At 40.2% G+C, this 20801-nt stretch overlaps 1 protein-coding gene across 2 annotated transcripts in view; it reads left to right on the top strand.

Moving 5' to 3' along the window:
* Nucleotides 1-1631: 1631 nt before the first annotated feature.
* SMAD2 (SMAD family member 2) overlaps nucleotides 1632-20801 on the top strand; it is an 80167-nt gene continuing 60997 nt past the window's right edge. The window contains exons 1-2 of one of the 2 annotated variants that reach the window (XM_036245168.1): nucleotides 1649-1685; nucleotides 2010-2093. The gene's annotated coding sequence lies outside the window, so the exon portion shown is untranslated. Of the gene's footprint in view, nucleotides 1686-2009; nucleotides 2094-20801 lie in introns of both variants that reach the window. The other variant, XM_036245167.1, reaches the window with a different exon arrangement.

The following is a 20801-nucleotide window of genomic DNA, read 5'->3' as shown; positions in this document are numbered from 1 at the left end:
CTTCCTCACAACTTTTCGATGAGAAAAGAATTTCTATGCTTAAGGAGAGAGATGGTGGACATGAAGGAGATTTTGAAAGGACATCTGGAAAACCAAATTTAGTAGGACTCAGGGAATGGCCAAATCTCTCTCCAGAAGACATTTTCCTCAGGGAAGCTTTCATTTCTGAAAAGAATGCATATACTTCAAGGGCTCTTACTATTTGAAATGGTCATTTGGTACTTCCTGTACACTGATTTGCATTGTTAGTGCCCCTTTCCTGCTTAAGTTGCCAGTGAAATCCACGAAGTAAGGAGCGTAGCAGGCTGGGCGCAGAACAGGGAGCCAACTGTCTTGTCCCTGCCACCAACTACCTGCGTGAGACCGAACTTTCTTTTCAACTTTAGTTTTATGGTGCGTCCTGCCTAACTTAGTAAGTGCTTAATAAATACTTGATGTGCATGGTTAGTTGGGTTCCATATTTCAGCAGAGATTTGGTTGTGCCGACAGTGAAAGCGAAGTTTTGGGCAGCGCGCAGTTTAATTAGAGCCTTTGCAGCGCAGATGCTGGCGGCCTACCAACTCCACCTAACAGTGGGGAAATGCAGGGGAAGATAATCCAGCAATTAAGGGGCATCGAGCTTATCTTCTAGACTTCACAAGGATCGTTCACAGCATGTATTATTAGCAGCATTTTTTACCGAAAAGAGAACCAAGATCCAGGTTAAACAAAACTACCTGGCATCCTTCACCCTGGTAGTAATGCCCACAGATCCCCTACGTGGGCTTATTTACATCTCGGACCCCACCCCCGTTTACCACTACGAGGGCCCCGCCCACTCGCCCGCTCATTCACTTATGGGCGCGCCCAATGTGGGTCCAGTACCGCGGCTTCGGCGGAACCATCTTTCCGCCTCTGGCTCGTCCCGTCCTCCAGGCGGGCCCCGGTTCTTCCCAGGGGATGGGCATACGTCCACTCTCGGCTTGACTAAGGAAGGTGGGCCAAGCGACGGCCCTCAACAGGCCCCACCCAATGCGCTGGAAAGACCGAGGCTCCGAGGGACGGGTGATCCCCGGGGCTGTTTCCCCACTGCGGCCGGATACATGCTTCCCCCTCCCTCCCTTCCTTCCCAGAGCCTCTCCTGGGAGCTCGCCGAACACGAAGTCAACCGAAACCGCGGGCGTCCCACCCCACCTCGTTCTCCGCCGCCGGCCCGGCCGCGCCTTGCCTCACGCTCTACGGGGGAGGCGGGACCAATCAGGGAGCGACGTCTCCCTTCCGATTCGAGGCCCCCGACGCGCGGCTCACACCCCGAGCACCTCGCGCGCTGATTGGCTGGGCGCGCCGCCGGTCGGGCCGAGAGGGCAGGGCGGGCCAGAGGGAAAGGAGGTGGGGAGGTAGTGGCCGCGAGTCTCGAAGCCTTGCTCGCACCCCGGCCCTGCCCGGGCATTCGGCCTCCTTCCTACCCTCCTCCGCTCGTCCCGTCTTCCGTGCGCGCCGAGCGCTGCGCTCGGCCGGCGTGCCTCACGCCCTAACGGGCGGCCGGGGGCGCCAATCAGCGGGCGGCAGGGTGCCAGCCCGGGGCTGCGCCGGCGAATCGGCGGGGCTCGCGGCCTGGGGTGGGAGGCGGGTCTACCGCGCGGCCGCGGCGGCGGAGGAACAGCTCCCAGCCAGCAGCCCGCGAGCTCCGAGCGAGCCGCCCGGAGGTGGGTGCGCCGCGCCGCTGCGGCGGGCAGCGGAGGGCGCAGGGCGGAAGCGGAGGTGGGCCGGCAGGCGCGGCGGAGGAGGGCTCAGCCGTCCGGGCGGTCCGGGGTTTAGGGGATGCGGGCGCGCGCTTGAGGGGAGGAGGGGCGGCGGCGGCGGCGGCGGGACGCGCGTCCCCACCCCCTCCTTCCCGCGGGCGGCGTCCCCTCCCCTCGCGCCGGGGCCTCGGGCCGGGCACTAGCTGGGGAGGCGGGGCGGGCGGCCGGGCGGCCGCGAGAGTGTTTTCAGTTCCGCCTCCAATCTCCCATTCACCTCTCCCCTCCCAGCCCCTCATCCCATTCGGAAGAGGAAGGAACAAAAGGTCCCGGACCCCCGGCTCAGACGGGGCGGGACCCGAAGTCTCGGTCCAGGTAAAGCCGCGGCGCCCGGCGGGCCCTCGGGGTTAGGGGTGTGTTTGTATTGGGCTCGGGTCAGTGAGGCTCGCCGCGTCGCCTGGCCACGGGGGCTGGTGGCTGGGGTGTGGCGAGGTTCGGGCAGCGGTGCGCCCGGCCTCGGGATGCAGGAACGCGGGACCGGGCAGGCCAAAGGGAAGGGGTCGGCGCCCGGAGCTGCCCGCAGCCTGGCCCGGGGGTCCGCTGGGGCCCTTCCCTTTTTCCACGAACAGTTGATAGTTTGTGGTTCTGATTTTCAAAGCCGGAGGGACAGAACTCTTGTTTGGGGGTTGTTGGGAAGTCGTATTAGGAGCGTGCGGTACTTTGCTTCCACTTGTTTTTTGGTTCCCCCCCTTTCTTTGGTGCCGTAGCCTTTGTTGACCATTCTAGTCTTGGGGTTCTGAAGCGCTTGTGTGTACTCTCACACAAACATGCATACGGCTGTTACTCTGTCGAGATCCTTCTCTACTCTTGTGAAAGTTAACTCTGAGTGGAGCCTATTAGGTTTTATCACACGCCTTTAGAAAGCACGCTAATTGATTTCACGTATTTCAGACTTTGATTTCGAATTTGCAACTCTAGTTGTTTTGTTCTCTTCTTGGGGAGGGGGGATACTGTCCTTGGGTTGGGTACTTTTGTCTTTTACTTAATCCTTATGTGGTTAATGGTTTCCTTTTGATCCTAAACAAAGGAAAAACAGTTCCTAGGTTGGTTTTGTTATTCCTTCCTCTTGACCCTTTAAATAGCTAAATACTAAGGGTTTGTTGTCACCTAAACCTTAAAAAAAAGTTTCCAGGTAATAAATGAATTTGGAAGTAGCATTTTCTACCTGTCATGTCTTGCTTACAGTTTGGAATACCTTAAATTTTGCTCTTTACACTTTTAAAGGACACATATAAGGTAAATGTTAATAAATGATCACACATACTTCCTTGGGGCAATTACATCTTTTCAAAAATGGTCGGCGAAATTTGAATGAACTTACAGAATTCTGATTGATTCTATAATAGTTCCTATTCATTTCCTCTCCTGATTTTATGAGTTGAATATGTACCACTGATGTTTTAGAAGTGTATCACAGTTTGAGGATTTTATTTGCTTTAAGAAAACCTTACAAGATATCTATGGAATTTTCTCCACCAAAAGATCATTTAGCAAACATTTATATTCAATTCAGAAAATAACACTGATTTTAAAGGTCCTTGGATTTTGCTATAAAATTAGTTGTGATAGTAAATAAGAATAGTTAAGCTTTTGCGGGCATTTTTAAGATGAGTACCCACTTAAACTCTTAAAATTACAGTTAATTTACTTTAAAGTAGTTCATTGGTCAGTTTTAATTAATGTGATGTGATTGGAAACATCAATTTCTGAGCTTGTTTTAGTAAGAAATTGCTCTTATAAAGTATAAAAACAGCTGTTTTTAGGTATACCTTCTACAGTGAGTTAACATTGTAGATGTTCAACAAAAGTTTGGTTTTTCAAGGTTGTAACTTACCTGTGCCTATTCATAAGTGCTCAAATCTCTACACCGTCTGTAAGGTTCATAAAGTAATAGTCTTGTAAGAAACTGTGCAAAGTAATTTCCTGTTTGTAGCTTGTCAGGCCTGGTATGTGTTTTAACTCTGAAGCTGGAATTTGGGGATGGTTTTGTACATTTCAGCAGAAATCTTTTTGATAGAAACAAAGGTTGTTTCTACTGCAAGATGGCAAAAGGTCCCCTTTTCATTTTGTAAATATTGGAATTATTTTGCTATAATCTTGTTACTTTACTTTGGGAGAAGATATGTAAATGAAAAACACTCATTTTAGCTGTATAACCTGCTGATCATAGACCTGAATTTTTACATTTTGTAACTATTTTCAGTTGTGGCTTTTATAAAGGTCTGAATGCTTTTCTTATTCTTGTTTGGTTTTGATTTTCCTGGTTTTATATTTTAGGACTCCAAAGACCTTGTTTGTAGCGGCTTTTTTTTTTTTTTAATACAGGTGTATTTGTAATGCATATAAAAGCTGTATTTAGTGTAGTTTGGCAGATGGAGGTTTATTCATATTCTTGGGACAAGAGTCATTTTTAGAGGATAGAGAAGGGCATGCATGTCTTAGATTCCTTGTCTTTGATGGAAGTAGAAGAGCCTTTTTTAAGCTCTTAGTTTCTGTAAGAGAAAAGATGTTTTCCACTAAGTATTGCAAGGGTATGTCAGAAAATGTGAAAGAAGATTTCAAAACCAATTCAGAAGAGTAACCGTTATGCATTTATTCAACAAATAAAATAGCCTTTGATGTGTATCAGGCCCTGGATTAGGCAATAAAATATCTCACAGGGAACAAGTATACTCCTGTTTCTTAATAGAATTAGAAGAGTAGAAGCTCCTCATATTGCCTGCCCTGTTCTCCATTGTTTAGAGTAAGAAAATAGTGTTATTGCAAATTGAGGGAGCATGTAATGCATTGCTGAGCCAATTTTTAAAGTATGCTTGCATTGCTTTCTGTAATGTAGAAGACAGCAATAGAGAAGATGTCAAGTGTTAACTCACGGTTTCACTGTGAACTGTCATTGTATGGGGGTGGGAACTTATCACCATTTTTGTACACTCCGTACAAGCTGAAGATGTGGCCAATCTTTCACAAAGATATTTGTTGCTGAGCAGATGAACACTTGTAGAGCTAAGCTTAATTTGGCCTAGTTCGTTTATCCGTTGTTATTTAGTTATAGGAACAGGTTAAGGAAAGAAAGCAAACTTGAATTGGTCAGGTTGCAATGAAAGCATCAGAAATAAAGTTTAAAAACAACTAGCTAGCCCTGGCCGGTTTGGTTCTGCGGTTAGAGCGTCTGCTTGCACACCAGAGAGTCCCGGGTTCGGTTTCCGCTGGAGGCACATACCTCCGTTGCAGTTTGTCCCGGGCCCGGGCCCTGGGTTGGGGTCGTGTGGGTGGTGGCCACTTTATGTGTCTCTCTCACATCGATGTTTCTCTCTCTTTTCCTCCCTCCCTCCCTCCTGCTCTAAATGCAAGAATGTCCTTGGGTGAGGATTTAAAAAATGTTATAAAAACAACTAGCTAAACCAAGAATATTGGATTGGGCTGTGCAGTATCGTGTAGTGGAAAACCATGTGTTTTGGAGAGAGGTAGCTAAGCTAGTAGTTGGTTTCTCAGTTACTATATTGGGCAAATTATTTAACCCCCAAACCTTGGAAAATTAAGTTTTCGAGGGATTAAAATGATTGTGATTAAAGTACCTAGAATATTGCCTCAGACATAAGGATCCTCCCAGATGATCTTTTGCTCTCTTCTAGTTGTGTTTTCAATTTGTTTCTTTCTAATCCAAATGATTTGCCTACACTCTTATCTTTGACCTATTATAAAATATATTTGAGAAGCAGACACTAAGCAAAGAAGGCCTGGAGTAGTAAAATTGTCGAAGTCCATATACCTTAAAGCTTTAGCCATAGGAAAGCCATTAAGACCCTTAATCAGAACCTGTTGGCATTTATTTCAGATACTTCTAGCAAGGAAAGTTATCTGGCTTCTAAATTCACAATAGATTAGAAACAAGTAGATTGTGAGTAATGTGGGAAGTTAAGGGAAGTGTGTGGGGGGCAGCTGCGGGGGCGGGGGGGAGGGAGGATGGGAACTGTGTCCCACTGTTGTAAGAAAAAACAGATAAGCCTGGTAAAGATAGTAGAGGTAATCTACAAGAAACAAAAACAAATACTCAAAGCCTATCTAGCATGCCTGGGACCATTCAGTGCAGGACCAGACCTGAAAGTATAGTAATGAATGTTCATCAATTAGCTTAAGTCATGTTTGGGGAAATCTTTTAGAGAGTGCAGTAATCTACATACTTATACTTTATTTTTTATTTATTTATTTATTTTTATCCTCACCCGAGGACATTTTTCCATTTTTGTACAGACAGAGTGGGAGGGAGAGAGAGGAAGAGAGAGAGAGGGAAACATCGATGTGAAAGGGACACATCGAGTGGCTGCCACCCGCACGACCAACCAGGGCCGGGGACAAACTGCAACCGAGGTACATGCCCTTAGCGGGAACCGAACCCGGGTCTCTTCGGACCGCAGGCGGACGCTCTAACCGCTGAGCCAAACCGGCCAGGGCTACATACTTATACTTTAGATTGTCATTCAGGATGATTTAAAATGTTCTTAAAGGGGTAGAACATTGTACTATATGGAATGACTTATTTCATAGGAAAACCACAGTACCTGCTTAGTACCAAGATCTTTTTTATTTGGTTTGCCATTCAGTCCACCACAGTTTCAGACTGAAAAACCTTTCATGCTAAGCTAGTAGTAAAGAAAGGTAATCTAAATTGTTTAGCACCCCATACCACACCTTTTCTTCAGAGTAATTCATTCTGTTTGTCATTCTGCAAGGATGTCATGTGAAACTTTCCACTCAGTCTTTGAGATAGGGTGTGCTAGAGATTTCCAGGACCAAACTAATGTGGACAGTTGGCTAGTCTGTCTGTTGAGGGCTTCTTGCCTCATATGTGACTTTTATCCAAATATTAGCTTTGATAATTTTTTTTGAATTCTCCTCCTTCCTACCTCAGAGTTACACTGTAAACTATCTGCTTCACCAAATATTAATTGGTGACGTTGAACTATATAAGCGACTATTTAAAAAACAAAACAGGATTTTAAAAAAACGGAAGTAATCTAGTCTTTTTCATTTAAAAATGCATAGTTAGAAGCTTAGTGCTTGTCTTTCATCAATTTTGATCATTTCTCTATATTGGTATAATTGTGATGTATTCAGTTAGGACATATTCCTCCCTCCCTCCCTCCCTCCCTCCCTCCCTTCCTTCCTTCCTTCCTTCCTCACCTGAGAACATTTTTTCATTCTTTGTTCAGGTAGAGTGGGAGGGAAAGAGAGGAACAGAGAGCGAGAGAGAAACATCGATGTGAAAGGGACACATTGAGTGGCTGCCACCCGCACGACCCAACCAGGGCCTGGGAGAAACTGTAACCCAGGTATGTGCCCTTAGTGGGAACCCAACCCAGGTCTCTCGGGACCACAGGTCAATGCTCTAACCGCTGAGCCAAACCGGCCAGGGCCAGTTAGGACATATTTCTATGCTGACTTTAGATCTATATCTCATGGATAGCTTTCAGGTTCAATTTAAATAATTTCACATAGGGAGAATATAACTTTGCCAAGCTAGGTAGATTTAGACACTGCCTCTGGTTTGGCTGAATAGCCAGAAAGATTAGAGTAATTCTGTGACTTACATACTTGTGTATTTACATTCTAGCATGTGAATGGTTCTCCTTTAGCTCTGGGTTTTTTTCAGATCTAACTGAGCCACACTAATAGGAAAAGTGTCCAGTAAACTAGATCTGTCTTTAGGTCTGTACTCTTAAAACAGAAACCCTAAAGTGATTCTTATTAAAATTTGTGAGTTTACTACAAAATTGTCACTAATTCTTCCAGGCAGTTCTGTAATATTTCAAAAACTGGAATTACTTTGGCCTCAAGACTAGAGCAATAGAAAGTGAATGTAGACTTTGGTTGCAATCCGTTTGGTACACATGTCCAGTTTGCATTTGAATGCTGCATTTCCTTGAATAATGTACAGTGCCCTACTCCTATCTCCCATCCCTTTTAGGGAGGAGGGTACAGTTTATGTTCAATGTGCTCAGTAAGGAAGAGTAATTTTGGGGGAGCCACTGGAAGTTCAAGATTTAAATTTTTTTTTAAAAAAGACTCCATCTGAGGTAGTAGCATAGTAAATCTGTGATATTGTAATTTGCCTGCATTTTAAGTACATTCTCATATGCTGCTTTAGTTTCTTCCAAAAATTCTATAGGGAGATAATGGGCTAAGGTATTGCAAATATTAAGGAAATGCTCCTTAATCGCATCTTCAATTACAAAATGTGGAGCGGTGAATCTGATTTGCAAAGTTCTTAGAGTGGACTCCTGATACATGGTGAATGGAAGCTGGGCCAGTGAGCTTTCTTTCTCCCTTGATTTGAATGAACTATGGAAACTTTTTTTTTTTTTTTTTTTTACTAAAGATGCTCTGTCTTTGGCAGTGAATGCAAATTTTCCAAGTTTAGACCAAGTTTTTTCCCCCAAGTCTTACTTCATATAGACAGGTGGTTAGGGTATATAGTTCATGTAAATTGGCCATTTAAACTTTATAAATTGTTTTACGTATGTGGAGGCTCCAGTTTTGGCCTGAGGTTTCTATATTGACCATTTCTGCTTTAAATCACTAGTTTTCAAACTTAAAGTGTGTGCGCGCGCGCACACACACACACACACACACACACACACCTGCCTACATACCTACTTGTGCACAGAACAGCATCCATAAGGCTCATAAAAACAACAGCAGCATGTAGAATCTCAAAATATAAGGGATGTGGATGGGATGAAACTCTGCCTGCTTAGTTTTTCTGTTATTCTTACACCCAGGAAGGCTTGGAAACTCCACTGAGGAATAATAGATCTTAGGGAAAAATTTTTGCTGTAGACCCACACTGTCCAGTATGGTGTAGCCACCTGGCTAAATGTGGCTATTTAGCACTTGAAATAGGGCAACTGTGACTGGGGAAATGAATGTTAAATTTAACTTGAATTAATTTTAATCTAATAGATTAGATTGGACAGACAGTGCTATTAGACTTTGTTTTTGGTTTTTAATTGATTTTAGAGAGAGAGGAAGGGAGAGGGGGAGAGAGATAGGAACATTGATGAGAGAGAACATTGATTGGTCGCCTCCCACACATCCTGCACTGGTGATTTGGCCCACAACCTGGGTGTGTATCCTGACCGGGAATCAAACCAGTGAGCTCTTGGTGCTTGAATTCACCCTCAACCTCGTGAGTCACACCAATCAGGCTAGACTTTGTTTTGATTGCACTTTTACACCCTGAGGACTGTATCCATTTGACCTGGTGTAAGTTGCTACTCAGCAGAGGGTCAAGACAGACCAGGGAATTTGAAGAGCGATAGGAGTACTGAAAATTGGTGCTGATTTGAGTCTGGGTCTGTGTAGCCTCCTGATGGATGGATAATGTTTTTTGTAATCTGGGAATGATAAACTAGTATGTATATTTATGTTTACAGGCTGATTATAGAACTATAGATTCCACCCAACTCATGAAAGGTGAAAGGAATATAACTCAAGTAAAGAAGAGGTATTCTCGCCCTGGCTCAGCGGTTAAAGTGTTGGCCCGCGGACCAAAGAGTTGTGGGTTCGATTTCGGCCAAGGGCAAGTACCTCGGTTGCGATTGGTCCCTGGCCCTGGTCGAGGTTGTGTGGGAGGCAGCCAATTGATGTCTCTCTCTCACATTGATACCCCCACCCTCCCAATTTGATCTGAAGATATTTGGAAAAATAACCTTGGGTATGGATTAAAAAAAAAAGAACAGGTGGTCTCTTTCCACAGTAGTCCCTATGTAATGGGGCTTTCACTGAACTAAGACTACTTTTAGGATTAAGTTCAAGCTGTAACATTAGGTTTAGCAGATCACAAAATTGAACACATGAATGTTTTCTATTTGCTTTTGTTTAAAAGGCACATTACCCATTGTACTCCACGGGGCCAACTTAGATTTCCAATTGGCATTGTGTTTCCTTACTAGCTTACCACTTTGGAAAAAGAATAGTTATAGTGAGAATGGAGAAATCTGTTTTTTTTTTTTTTTTAATGGTTTTTAATGTTTTCTATTATACTGATTTTTTTGACTACAGCAGTTGTAAAAATCCAGGTTATAAGTAATCTGCTTGTTTCTCTGCCTTGTGTAATATATGTTTGTAGATTGACAAAAATCTAATAGTGATTTTATGCTATTTTTGGAGGGACCTTCAGTATTATTTATGAAGGCAAAACCATCACATCTCAAGTGTTTTATGTTGCAATATCTAACTTGATTTTCTCCTGAAGCTAAAATTCATATAGGTATTTGGTGAATATTTTGTATTTGCAGTTTGAAGATACTTGAAATTACATTTGCTTTCTATATTTAATCACTTCCTTTGTTCTAGACTTGAACTTTGTGAAATATTTTTTGCCACTCTTTTTCTTTCTTTCTATCTATCTATCTATCTATCTATCTATCTATCTATTTTTTAATCCTCACCTGAGGACATTTTTACATTAATATTCAGACAGAGCTGGAGGGAGAGAGGGAGGAGGAGAGAGAGAGAGAGAGAGAGAGAGAGAGAGAAACATCAATGTGAGAAAGGCACATCGATTGGTTGCCACCCGCACAGCCCCAACTGGGGCTGGGGAAGAACTGCAACCGAGGTATGTGCCCTTGGCTGGAATTGTACCCGGGAGTCTTTGGTCTGCGGGTGACCCTCTTACCACTGAGCCATACCGGCCAGGGCGCCACTCTTTTTCATGTTCCTGTTCCCGCTGCCCTTTCAGAAGTAATCAGTGAATTGGAAACTGCCAAGTTTAGCAGTGTTTTCTCAATTATCATACTACTTTCTTCACTCTTTGCCATTATTGACTAAACTCTAGCTAGATTTCTTAAAATCACACAGACATTCTAGAACAGACATTCTAGAACAGACACAGATTAGGCTCTTTTCTCCAGCTATAAATATTAGATGAAAATGTAAGACTTGTTTTCTCTTCTGTATAGTTAATCTAAAGAGGGCGAGAAAAGACCCAAGAACCAGAAACTTGGAAAAATCAGTCAGTGTTAAGGAAAAGCTGGCCTTGGGGAATTTACTAGATAAAGAATCCAGTAGTAGGGGATGGGGTTATAATGCCATTCGCGGAAGGGAGATCAGACCCTGGGAACTATATGCTTTATATTTATATATATATATAGTTGTTTTGTTTGTTTTTTGATGTCACTGAAACGTCTGTGGCCTCTGGGCAGGAAAAGCCTCAAATCTCTCTATGGAGGAACTAGAAAAAACGCTAGTCTTTAAGATGAACTTTAAATATCACATGAAGGCCAAGCAGGGACAATAAAAAGCAAGATACCAGCTGGGTGTAGAAAGGTTTGTTTGTTTGTTTGTTTTAACAGGTATACATTATTGTGATGCAAAATTCAAAAGGTCTAAAAGATAATATGTTGAAAAGTCTATTGTCAGCCTGTTTCTTGCCACTCAGTTGCCTTTTCAAAGGCAAGTAGCATTACTAGGTTTTTGTGAATTATTCCAGAGATTTTATGCATATATGAACAACTTTGCGCACATACTAGCTTTTAATACAAATGGTCATATATTTTACTTAATAACACATCTTGAACGCCCTGGCCATTTTGGCTCAGTGGTTAGAGTGTCGGCCTGCGGTCCAGAGAGACCCGAGTTCGGTTCCCGCTAAGGGCACGTACCTCAGTTGCAGTTGTCCCTGGCCCTGGTTGGGTCGTGTGTGTGAGAGACAGCCACTTGATGTGTCCCTTTGGCATCGATGTTTCTCTCTCTCTGTCTCTTCCTTTCTCCCCCTCCCACTTTATCTGAACAAAAAATGGAAAATTGTCCTCAGGTGAGGATGAAAAAAAAGAAATGCATCTTGAAGATTATTCCATATTTGCGCATGAGTGCCTTTTTACTTTTTCTTTTGGTTGAATAGTACCCTTTTGTGTGGGGGTCTCTATTTCATCAGTCTTCTATTGATGACCACTTAGGCTATTTCCAGTCTTGCCGTATTAAAAACGGTGCTGCAACAAATAACTGTTTATATCATTATACTCATGCATAAGAAATTTCTAGAAGTAGGTCAAAAGATATTTACATTTGTATATTTTAAGGAATGGATTTTTAAAAAAATAGGTAATACATGCATATGGATGCACATGGTACAAAATTCAAAAGGAACAAATTTGTAAATAATGAAAAGTGAGATCATCTTTGGTCTACTTTCTAGAATGTAACCACTGTTACTACTAGCCTAGCGTCTAGCCACTAGCCACATGTGGCTGTTGCACATGTGAAATGTAGCTAGTCCAAATTCAAATGGGCTGCAAGTGTAAAACACACCCTAAATTTATAACAGTCCAAAAAATAAAATGTAAACTATGTCAATAATTTAATACTGATTTGACATTAAAATGATATATCAGGCTGAATCACTTACCTCTTTTTTATTTTTTAAATGTGGCAAACAGAAAATTTATAATTAGCCCTGGCCGGTTTGTTTTGAACCTGCTCTGATTTGTACTGGTTGCCTCTACACCTAGTACACAGCAGTCAACCTGGATCCTCCTTCATCATCATCTTATGGGATTTCTTCACTTCTCTCCTTAGTTAAATCTCCTACTCTTGTTTTGCGCTCCCACCTTTGATGGAACATGTTCTTAAGGACTTTTCTTGAGAGAGAGTATGTGTATGGGGTAGGTATTTGGTTATGGTACACATCTGAAAATAATACCTTCAATCTCCCCTGGTTGGAAAAAGAATTCTGGGTTGGAAATAAATCCCCCCTCCCCCCAAATTATGAAGGCATTGCTGTATTGACTTCACTTACAGTTTTACTGTTGAGAAAACCAAAAGCATTATTCTTTTCTATATAACCTATTTTTTCTCCCTGGAGACTTTAGGCTCTTTGTCCTCAGCCTTCTGAAGTTTTGTTTCACATCCACTGGCCTTGATGTGAGTGTGTTTTCATCCATTGTCCTGGGGTCTTGATGGGCCCTTTCAATCTAGAAATTCCCATCCTTCTCAGTTCAGGGGATATGTCTTGATTTCTTTGATTAACTCCCTTTCTTCCAACCCTCCATTATCTCTGATGTCTTTTTGGAAGTTCTGTTTGGACATTGAACCTTCTGAAGTAGTCCTTCAATTTTCTTCACTTTTCTCTACTATTTTTCGTCTTTCTTTTTCTACTTTTTGGGGAGATTTCCTCTTATTTTATCTCCCTTCCCTATCTCTATTCTTTTGGTCCCTTCCCCTACCCCTATTTCTGCTGTCATGAGCTGTCAAGCTATTCACGAGCTCTTCTTTTAATCAGTGTTCCCTTTGTACATACAGCATGCTGCTCTTGCTTCATGCATATCTTCTCTTATATCTTCTCTTATTTCTCCGTGTATATTGATGATTAAAAAAAAATTGTTTTTATTGATTTTAGAGAGAGAGGAAGGGAGATGGAGAGAGAGATAAACATTGATGAGAGAGAACATTGATTTGCCACCTCCTACATGCCCCCCACTGGGGATTTAGCCCACAACCTGGGCATGTGCCCTGATTGGGAAGCGAACTGGAGACCTCTTGGTGTATGGGTCGACGCTCAACCACTGACCCACACTAGCCGGGCTATATTGATGATTTTTTACAATGTTTTCTTTCTTTGTATTGTCTAAAATTTTTTGAAGTTATATTTTTCTGGTTTTGTTTGCTTTTTTCCTTCAGATAACCACAGTAATACTTAGTTAAGAAGGTAGGGGTCTAACAAGCTGATGGGAAATGAAGCATGTGGGTGAGGCTTGTCTCCTTTCAGTTTCACTGTACAGCCATCTCAGTGGGCTGTTTGTTGGTAAACTCTCAATATTAGTATCTGTACATTTTTCCTTTTGGGTTGGTCAGGTACCCCAGGGAGGAGTTTCAATATGACTAAATGGGTAAAGGTCTGGCTGCTAGTATTTTGGGAGCCAGAACCCATTGGAGTAAGGGCTGGGGAGTCTGCATTTAGCATGCACTGTGCTCATGTTCATTTACACCTTGCTTCTCCTAATGGCACCCAGGTCATCTAGTCTACTGAGAATAAACAGTCCTCAGAAGAGGGGCAGTTACCCATCTAAGGGTCTGTGAGCTTCTCGGATATCTCTCACCCGATCCTGCCTATTTTATCTCCTTCCCCCTCAGATCCTGCTATGACTGGAGCTGTAACCTTTTGAGGATTCTGCTATAAAAATCAGGACATTCCCCTAGACTTAGTAGTCTCTCCCAATAGTTCACAGTTACTACTCATCCATCCATTTTTCAGTTATCAAAATTTTGCTCGTTTCTTCCTTACTCTTCTCCCCCCATCCTTGTCTTTTCTTTTCAAATTCCTTTATTAAGGTTTTTTAATAGGCTGCTGTCATCACTTGTAGCCCACTGATTAAAGTTTTCCATTAAAAATATTTTATGGATAGCCCTCTGAAAGAGTTGATACAGAATGTATAACTTCAAGTCAGTGGGGAGGAGGGGGTGTAAATGAAGAAAATTTGATCATTTCAATAGAGGCAGGAAAGGAGAAAAAAGAAAGAAAAAAAATGCATAGGAATTAGAAAATACAAGATGAGTTGATAGAGAATAAAATATCTCTATGAAACTAACACATAATTTTAAATTAACCTTGACAGTTAAGGAGAAGGAAAACCTCTCTCTCTCTCTCTCTCTTTTTTTTTATCCTCACCTGAGGACACTTTTGCATTTAACTTCCAACAGAGTGGGAGGGAGAAAGGGAGGAAGAGAGAGAGGAAGAGAGAGGGAGAAACATCCAGGTGAGGGAGACACATCGAATAGTTGCCACCTGCACGACCCCAACTGGGGCTGGGGACAAACTGCAACCGAGCTATGTGCCCTTAGCGGGAACCAAACCCAGGACTGATCCATGGGCCGACGCTCTAACCGCTGAGCCAAACTGGTCAGGGCTTCTTTTCTCATTCTTGATTTTTTAAAATTATCTGTAACCTTTGGAAACTAATTGCATTAAACTATAAAATTAGCAAGTGTCTTAAAATCTGTATATAAAACATAAATTATGTCTAATTTCAAACTCATTTATTTGCTTACCACTTGATCTTAAAAAATGGCAGTTTCAAAGATAGTCTTATACCATTCTTTAAAAAGGAAACTGTTCTTTTTAACTACACTCACCTTACCCACCAATTTCAAAACACTTAATTTAACTGTCTTGGTCATGGACATTTCCAAGATGATATTTTATATTTTACTCCCATAGCTTCTGGTTATCAGAAAAAACCCATGCTTTTCTTCATTAAAGGACTTTCATCCTGCCGATGTTGGTATGTCCCTTTTAATACTCTTCATCCTTCATCTTTGCTTCTGGAGGCATTTTCTCTGGTTTGCTATCTTCATTTTCATTAAAAACTGCTGCTGGAAGAGATTTTAGAGTAAAAGTTGGAAGGAAGTTTCTCTAGGTTTACTTGATCCAGGTTTGATGTCTACAGCTAAGCCTTTGTCGACTGACTGCCTATGGCAAATCCAAACTTGGGAGATCGTTGTAGGCTTTGCTGGGAGGTCTGCAGTAGCTTCTTCAACTGATCGCTTCTCAGCACTGGGACTGGAAATTTCACCCCCATTACTCCCACAGCTCCAGTGCGCTGCCCCTTATCTTCTCCTGCCTTCCCGTCCAGCATTTTTCTTGCCCTGAGATTGAAAACTGTTTAAAAATTACAACAAAATGCCTTTTATTAGTAGACATACCTAAAAGGATGATGGCATAATTTCAAAGGAAAAAAATGAATATAAAGATATATACTAGGTATAATCTGTGTCTTAGTCTATTTGGGCTGCTATAATAGAATTCCATAGACTGGTTGTCTTATAAATAACAAATTTATGTCTGAGATCTAGAGGCTGGGAAGTTCAATTTCAAGGTGTCAGCAGATTTGGTTTCTGGTGAGGGCTGCTTCCTAGTTCATAGATAGCTGACTTTTTGTTGTAATTTCATAAGGCTAAAGAGGGCAAGGGAACTCCTTGGAGTTTCTTTTAAAAGGTACTAATCCCATTTAGTGAGGGCTCCATTCATGACCTAATCACCTACCAAAGGCCCCACCTCCAGATACTATCACATTAGGGATTAGGTTTCAACACGGGCTTGGGGGAAGTGGTGACACAAATATTCAGTCTATAGCAACTTATATGGTAAAATTGGCAGAATTACAAGGATAAGTTGGGGACTGTATAATCATAGGAGTTTTAACACACCTCTCAGTAATTTAAGAAATGGTAGATAACAAATGTAAGATTTTAAATGATTGGAAGGTACAGTTAGCAAGCACGCAACAGTTACAAAATATGCTTTTCAAGCACTCATGGAATTTTACATGTACTAGACCTCAAAGCAAATATTAACAAATTCTTAAGAATTTTATCTCTTACAAATTACATCCTTGGACCCCTAGTGCAATTAAGTTAGAAACATAACAGGAGGAAAGCATCAACTCCCAAATCTGAAGTTATATAGTGAAAAGCTTATTGCTGAATTTATAAGATGAAGAACAACTCATAAAAATTAGAAAATGTTTAGAACAGAATGATGAAAAAAACTACCTGTCAAAACTGAATATAGCAAAAGTCCATTTGCCTATTTGGGAAGCTTTAGATAGAATCTTAAATGTTTATTAGTAAAGAACTAAATACAAATTAATGAGTTAACTATACAGTATAATTAGTTAGAAAAGGGAAGGAAATTAAGTTGAGAAACATTGATGAAAAAAATATATATAATTGGAACAACTAAACCAAAGGTGCTAAGTTGAAAACACTAAGTTTGCCAAGATTGATAGAGGAGAAAAAGGTGATATGTATGTATTAGACATAAAGAAGGGATATGACTACCAACAAATTGAGATTTTGAAACTAAGAACATTGGACAAACAACTTTTTGCTTTTAATTTAAAAAAGGTAGACTAGACAATTTCTAGCAAAATAAGTTAACAAAATTGGCTTAAGAATAAGAAACTTGAGTAGATTATAATTTTAAAATTTAATAATTAGAAATCTACTTACATCAAAATAAAATTAAGTAAAAATCCAAAACCAAAAAAGCAAAACCCAAGTGAAAACCCCAAATGGGCGAGTTTATACAACATGAGGAATCAGTAATCCCAATCTTAATACAAAATGTTATAGGGAAAAAACAACAAAAAATCATTTTGCAAGTCTAATCTTGATACCTCCAATGGGACAAGGGAAATGTATAGGCCACATCTCAGATGGCAATAAAAATTTTAGGTAAAGGGTTAGTATTTGCTCAAAACAAAAAATACCATGACTAATTAAGGTTATCCCAAGAATATAAAGATGATTAAATGTTAACAAAACCTGTAAATGAGGTTCATCACATTAACCACATTGAAGGAAAATAAGCCATATGATAATCTTGACTAGATTATAATTTGAAAATTTAAACTCATACTGCCACCAAAATAACAAAATAGCAAAACCCAGGTGAAAACCCCAGCTGGGCAAAGGGAAAAAGAGACATTATAAAATTCAGTAATGTTTTTGAAAAAAATTCTCAGAAACTGGAAATATAAGAGGGTGTTGGTAAAAAAAAAGAGAGAGAGAGAGAGAAGAGTACATATGGTATCATTCCAGTTATATGAATTTCTAGAACAGGTGAAATTACTTTGATAGAAGTCAGGTCAGTAAATGCCTAGGTTAGGAGAGAAGATCGACTGAAAGGGACACAAGGAAACTTAGTAGGATGGTGGAATTGTTCTCTTTTGATTGGGATAATGGGTATGTGGATGTATACATTTATTAGTACTCATTGAACTCTATACTTAACATCTGTGCATTTCATTGTAAGTTATGCTTCAATGAAGTTGATTTAAAAAATTAATATATAAAAACCAAAGCATGTTTATATACCAGCAGTAAACAATTTAAATTTAAAAAACCCACTGTTTAAAATGGCAACACAAAACTACAAAATCCCTAGGAAAAGTAAAACAGAGACGTGTGGGACCTTAATGGAGAAAATATGACATATAATTCAAATTGCAAAAGACATACTGGTGTTTATGACTGGAAGACACAGTATCATAAATCTGTCAGTTTTCCTCCACTTGCTTCCAAACTCAGTGTCATTCTAATTAAAATCCCAGCAAGTGAAAGAGAATTGACTTAACCAGGTACAAGACATATTCTGTAGCTTTAGTGGTTAAGTCATGGTATTTGCCTCAGATACAGACTAATGGAAGGAAAAAAAAAAGAGCCCAGAAACACAAGTAGCATTGTAATCAGTAGGGGAAAAGATTCAATTCATGGTGCATGTTATCTTTGCTGGGGAGGAGAAACATACCTGCCTTGCACCATAACAAAAATAAATTGGAAATATGAAAAGCAAAACTTTAGATTTTATGACTTTTAAAAGATGACAGCATATGGAAGAAATTTTAAGAAGGTACAAATGTATATATCATAAAATTTTAAATTGATGTGCTCAAATTTAAATTGATTAAAGTTGCCCTGGCCGGTTTTGCTCAGCAGTTAGAGCGTCAGCCCCTGGACCACAGAGTCCCTGGTTCGGTTCTCGCTAAGGGCATACCTTGGTGGCAACCACGCAATGTGTGTCTCTCTCACATCTATGTCTCCCCCCCCCCCCCCGCCTCTATCTGAAGATAAATGCAATAAAATGTCCTCGGGTGAGGATAACCTCCCCTCCCCCAAAAAACCAATAAATTGATTAAAGCCACTTTCTGGGTAAAGATATATGTGGCATGTGTAATTGACAAACGATTATTACCCAGAGTATATAAATAAATAGATCATGTGAATTAAGAAAGAGGTAGTGAATGGGAACAAGTAATTCAAAGGAATAGAATCCTGAAAAGTCAGGAAACATTAAGTATTCTCAAACTTCTTAGTAGTTAGGGAAAGGCAAAATATCACCAGCCTTGTTTGTTGTGCCTGTTATTTTGGCAAAAGTTTGAGGGACCAAATCATATCAAATGTTGGTGATATTGGGGAAAATAGGAACTCTCAGTTTCTTGGTGACAATGACAATTGGTATAAACATGCTGATACTACTTAGTAAAGTTGTATATGTACATATTCTATGCAGCATTTCCACTCCTTGGTGTATGTCCTAAGGCAATGCCTTTTATACATTTTCAACAGACCCATGGTGGGAAATAGATTTTACATGTGACAAAAACTGAATTAAAATACTTGAAATAATATATGTGTGATCTGTTTTCTACTATATTCTGATTTTTTTCGCAGTTTTATCCTTAATTTAACTTTTGTTGGTTTTCTCTTTTTTAAAAAAGATATTTCTCTGGAATAACTAAATTGATTTCATGTTCACTAATAGTTTATGACCCTCAATTTAGATAACTGTTGAGTGTAACATATGGTAAAATGTTTGTTTTAAGTAAAAGTGTGTGTGTTAGGTTGCAATGTAAAATGTTTTTCTCACTGTAGGGCTTGCTTCCTTTTTGATCAAGAGGTTTGAAAATTTATGACCTTGAAGAGCTCTCATATATATATAAGAAGATATACGCCAAACTACTTAATGGCATCTTGTAAGGTTGGAAAATTAGAAACAACCTAAGTAGTCATCAAAGAGACTGGACTATGAACTGTGATAGAGTCACGCAATGGAATGGTATATAACAACTAAAATGGATAAACTAGAATTGAGGATTGCGTATGTATCAGCATGGATAGTTATAATAGTGAGAAAAGCAAGTAATATGAACAGTGTTAAAGTTTCACATATTTATAAAATGTGCACAATTTATTGTATGGTTATAGTATTTTGCAAACTGTTAAATGACCATAGGGGCAAATCAGGATGGTAGTTATCTCAGAAGCAAGAGGGAGGGGAATGGGATCAGGAAGGTACACAAAGGGGATTTTAGCTATATTCATCCATACCATGTCTTATTTTTATATTCTGTTAAATAATGAAAAATGCTGAGAGTTGACAACACTGCATGACTGAAGTACTTTCATTTTTTAATTGGGTTCTTTGTCTTCCTTTTGTGGAGTTGTGTGAGCTCTCTGTATATATTGGAAATTAACCCCTTATCTGATACATCATTGGCAATGATGTTCTCCCATACAGTGGGTTGCCTTTCCATTTTGATGATCGTTTCTTTTGCTGTGCAGAAGCTTTTTAGTTTGATGTAGTCCCATGTGTTCATTTTCTCCTTTATTTCTGTTGCCTTAGGTGATGTATCAGTGAAAATTCTGCTCCGTATGATGTCCGAAATTTTGTTGCCTTCATTTTTTAAAATAATTCACAATAAAATCCCAAGATGCTTGAAGGAATAAGTCAATTTAAGAAGATATGTGAGACCTTGATGGAGAAAATTATGCAACTTATTGATGGATATTAAGTCCAAAATAGGTGGAAACATCTCATTTTCATAAATAGGTTTTCCATAAGTTAATATGAATGAACTATGCTTCCAATCAAAACCCTATATTTCGTGGAACTTGATAAGCTAAACTTAAAATAACCAACATACATTTGAAAAGTAAGGAGGGGTCTCACTCTATAGATATCAGCACTTCTGAGAAACAATAATAACTAAAATTCTGTGATGTTGGTGTAGGTATGAACAAGAACACCAATGGACACAATACAGAGCCCCCAATTAGATATTTATTTATAGGGATTTTATATGTACAGGAGTGGCATTATGAATTAAAGAAAAAATTATTTAATGTGCTGATAAAATAGTCTATCCTTACAGGAGATGTTTAGATCGCTGTTTCACTCCTCAAATAAAAACAAGTCCTTGATATGTTGGAAACCTAAATGTGAAAAGCAAAACTAAAATGTCTATATGAATACAGAGGGGGGAATATCTTTATAACATCAGGGTACTTCTTTATGCCTCAGGTTCCTTATTTATAATTAATGGTAGCTGTCCTGCTGGATTCTGATGAGAATTAAATGAGTTAATGCTTACCTGTCTTTTAGAGTACTGTGTCATAGCATTCAGTAAATGTTGCCTACTATATTTGGGGGCGGAAAGGGGTTTCTTTTCTTCTTTATTGATTTTT

Source organism: Molossus molossus, unplaced genomic scaffold, assembly GCF_014108415.1.
Source record: "Molossus molossus isolate mMolMol1 unplaced genomic scaffold, mMolMol1.p scaffold_m16_p_6, whole genome shotgun sequence".
Classification (NCBI taxonomy): domain Eukaryota; kingdom Metazoa; phylum Chordata; class Mammalia; order Chiroptera; family Molossidae; genus Molossus; species Molossus molossus.
This window is presented reverse-complemented; position numbering and strand designations above follow the sequence as displayed.